We start from the raw sequence: 4,088 nt of genomic DNA, 5'->3' as shown, positions 1-4,088 counted from the left end.
GCAAGTCCCGAATTTAGTAGGGTTAACTAGGTTATCTAAACCTAGGGACGACTGTGGGAGTCCAACCCAATGGATATCTGATCCAGTACAGTGCCACTGAAAATAAAATACTGAATATAGCTAACTGTTTAACTTTGTTTCTAGGTTATCTGAACCTAGAGCTAGGTTGTCTGAACCTAGAGGCGACTGTGGGAGCCCACCCATTGGACCGTAGTCCCATATAAGCTAAAATAAACTGATTTACTAATTTAAACGCTTCTAATGCATTTAACTGAGCTATTAAAATGCCTAATGTGCATTTTAACTTAACTAGTTATTTTATCGAACACCTAGTGTGCCCCAACTCTCCCCTCTATTAGGGAGACTACTTCTAGGCACCCGACAACGTCTAGGAACCCCCACGGAAGAGGGAATACGTGTCCGGCCCATCTAGAAGTACTCACTAAATCCCTAAATCTGCGAGGAGGGTCAAATTCACCTTATGCGTCGATAAAAACTGCATATAGCTAAACTAGTGCGTATAAAACCAAACGGAGCTACTTATACTGCAGGTGAGGGGTTTCTTACCTTGTGTGTTAGATTTCCTTACGGTTCTAGTCGCTAGGTTTCCGGAGAAGACGATCCTTTCGATAGTTTTCTTGCGCCAACACGTTCCTCTCGCGAAGGGGAGCGTCCTGGTGTCGGAGTCACTGCCGGAAGATGTCTTTGGGGGCCTAGCCTTGGTGCGCTGAGAGAAAGAGGAGGAAGAGAGGGGCGCCGGCGTGAGGGTTTGAGAGGAGAAGAGATTTGCCGAACCAAAGAAATAAAATAAACCAAACCCAACTTAAATCTTCTATTTATATTAAGTGGATAATTGAACCCAACTCTAATATAAATATAATTGGTTCCCCTTTCTTTCAGCACGGCCCTGCTGGGTTCACCGGTTACTAAGGCTAACTAAAAGTTATCGGATCCGAGAGGTTCCGGGTTCGATTCCCGCCTAAGCTATTTTGCGGTTCTAATTATTTTTGCTACTTCCGCTACTCGGAAAATTCCGGAAAAATATCTAAAAATCCCAGAAAAATCATAGAATAATTCTAATGCAAGTTTGAGAATTTTCGGACGTTACATCCTGTTACACCACAGGCAAGGAAAGTTACCGTTGGACAAAGTAACTGTTGCTGGAAACCCTCCACACTGCCCGGATCACATGTAAAATTGGGGCTCAACCAAAAATATCAATACACCACTACAATTTAACCTCAACCTAGCTTCCCTTACCTCAAACCACAACCAAGAACCTCCCTGCTGAACAAAGAAACCCTAATCAGCAAACTTCCCTATCCATACTAAGCACCCAAATCTGAAAGCATTACCTCTTCTGTGGCAGCAAGCAGCACAGAGGCTAGGTGGCTGCGGCGGCGAGAACTAGGGCACTACTAGGCCCATCGGTTGCGCGACAGCACCTGGTGATCAATGGAGTCAGAGGCGCCTAAGGGTCAGACCTGGTGGCCGGCGAAAGAGGGTCGGCGTCGGCGCACAGCTCCAAAGAGGAAAAAGGGCCGCGGCACTGCGGTGGTCGGCGCTGGGGAATGCGGGGAGGCTAGGCTCGGCGCTTCTCGGCGTCAGGAGAAGGAGAGGAGAAGGGAGTCTTCGGTGTCGACGGCTGTGAACCCAAAACTAGGGCACGTGGCTAGTCGGCGACTGGAATCTTAGGGCTCTCCACTGCGAGGGCGAGGGGCGACAGTGGAGAGGCTAGGGCAGAGAAAAGGTGGCGCCGTTAGGAGATCGGAGAGGGCATCGGTGCGGCAGTGGAGAAGAAACTGTCGGCGCCGGCGCCGATTAGGGCAAGGAGAGGCTGAGAGGAAATCGGCGTCGGGGGAGTTGGGGAAGAACTCGGACACGCGGGGGAAAAATAAAACAAAAAGAGGAAATAAAAACAAAAGAAGAGAAAAAGGAATAAAGAAAAAAAATCAACATTTCCTCGTTTAATTGGGGTAGCCTAAACAGGTTTTTCTGGACCCCGTTTTTATCCCCGTCAACTCGTCCGTACGAGCTCCGAAAAATTCCCGAAAAATATCCAAAAATTCCGAAAAATTCCTTTATTAATATTCGCCTATTTTCCGGTATTTTACACACACATATTACTTGCGCTATTATAGCTTTGCCCCCTTAGATTTTCAGTTAACAGATTGTATTGATTGAATACATTGCATATCTCTTTTAACAAAGTTAATGCACTTGTATTTTCAACGTGAACTTCAAAAAATCGTTCTTTAATGAACCCATCTCGATCAACATATCTTAAAATGATAGTAATTTGTTCTTTATTTGACTCATCAATTGCTTCATCAACGAGGATAAAAAACTTGGCTTTTCCAATTTCTTCATGAATTTTATCCCTTACAATATCAGCAATAATTTTTAAAATCTCTCTTTGAATTCCCGGTGATGTGTACTTTGCATTTTTAGATGTTTTTTCTAAAATATTACCAATTTTTGAATTCATTCTTCCCAACAAAGTTACCAATTTCATATAATTTCCATGGTTTTTGGAGGCAACAGATTCATCATGACCCCTAAAAGCACAATCTTGTATTGCAAGAAACTTCACACTTTCTATGAACACCTTTAAGAGCAACTGATTTCACACTTTCTTCACACTTTCTATGTAACTACCTTTATATCTGTGGAGCCGGTATTAGGGGGGTCGTTAATGTAACGGATCTACATTTTTTTTAAGAGTAACCGGTTTCGCTCAATTTGCTTAGAAGATGATTTTTCTAATCTTCTATCAATATGTTGATCAAGATTTTTCAAATCTCTCCATTTTCGCATGGCAAAGCTATGCCTTGAATTCCCATCTCCTTCACGTCTCTTGAATCGAGAATTTTTACAATTCACTCTTTTCCAATTTTTAAATCTCATAACAGTGAATGTGTCAAATTGTGCTAAATTAATGTCAAAGACATAACAAGGGAAACAAAATGCACTTTGCTTCTCAATAGAAAATTTAAGCCATGGATATTTTTGAAACCAAGACGATTGGAATCTACGCTTTTTTGACCTTCACATTCAGTAAAAGGATAATCATATATAGGTTTAATTGACCCTTTATTAATATATACTCTTCTTATCTCATCTTATAGTTGAATGTGATGTTGTAAAATTGGGATGCGAATTCCAGGATCAGAAACATATTACAAATTGTTACTTGGAAGTGGTTCATCAAGAATTTCATTTCCAAGTCTTGATCTTTTAGTTGACGTTGATTCTGAAATACAAGGAGATATATTATTTGGCTCATTTAAATCACTTATTGATTCATCATTCTTCCTTTTGAAGAAATCAAAGATTTTTTGATTCTTCATTGTCATATTTCACGTGTGATCAAAATAAATTTTATAAGTTTAATTTATTTAACCTAATTCAATTCAAATTACAAATTCTTTACTTTTTTAACATATAAGTTCAATTAAGAAAAATTCAGCACAATTATAAATATAAAATAACAAGTAAAATCATTTTTTAAAATAATTTTTTAGAAATACGCTTCAAATACGTGGGAAGCTAACAAATGAAATAAATTTGTCTACATTTTCAAATATGAAGATAAAAAATTTCAACCCTAAATTTTTTTACAAATTTATCTTCTTTGAACAAATATAAACTAGATATCAAGTTCAATATTTACATTTTCAACCCAAAATATTAGAAATCTTAAAATCCCCAATGTTCAATTTCAACCCTAAAAAATAAAAAACTTAATATATTCACACAATATTTAAAAAAAAAGTAATCTATATAATTGATTATACTATCATATATAAATAAATTTGAAACACAAACCTAGAAGAATTTTTGTTTCTTCAAACTTTTCCAAAGTTGTTCGTCTGGTCCTGTCAGTCCGCTGCTTCTTCTGTGAATGATTTTAGTCGATTGTTTTAATGCTTTGTCAAATAATAATTCAACAATCTAATCTAGACATTAATAACCTAGGCCTCTAAATTGAATTGGGCTTGATTTAATAATTACCTCTAAATGAACTAGGCTTTAAACATATATATACCTAGCTTAAATTTAAAAATTTCTACTGGGCTTGTGCCCAG

The 4,088-nt window shown here is 38.3% G+C and overlaps 1 long non-coding RNA gene across 1 annotated transcript; it reads right to left on the bottom strand.

The window, feature by feature from the left end:
- Positions 1-1,143: 1,143 nt before the first annotated feature.
- On the bottom strand, positions 1,144-1,665 carry LOC122049218. Its single transcript, XR_006130886.1, has 3 exons — positions 1,356-1,665; positions 1,261-1,284; positions 1,144-1,176 (listed from the first exon to the last, which is right to left on the bottom strand). It is a non-coding gene; the product is annotated as an uncharacterized LOC122049218 (long non-coding RNA).
- Positions 1,666-4,088: the final 2,423 nt, after the last annotated feature.

The sequence above is a fragment of the Zingiber officinale genome, chromosome 2B (assembly GCF_018446385.1).
Source record: "Zingiber officinale cultivar Zhangliang chromosome 2B, Zo_v1.1, whole genome shotgun sequence".
In the NCBI taxonomy this organism is placed as follows: domain Eukaryota; kingdom Viridiplantae; phylum Streptophyta; class Magnoliopsida; order Zingiberales; family Zingiberaceae; genus Zingiber; species Zingiber officinale.
Note: the sequence above shows the minus strand (reverse complement) of the source record. Positions and strands in the feature narration are given on the sequence as shown.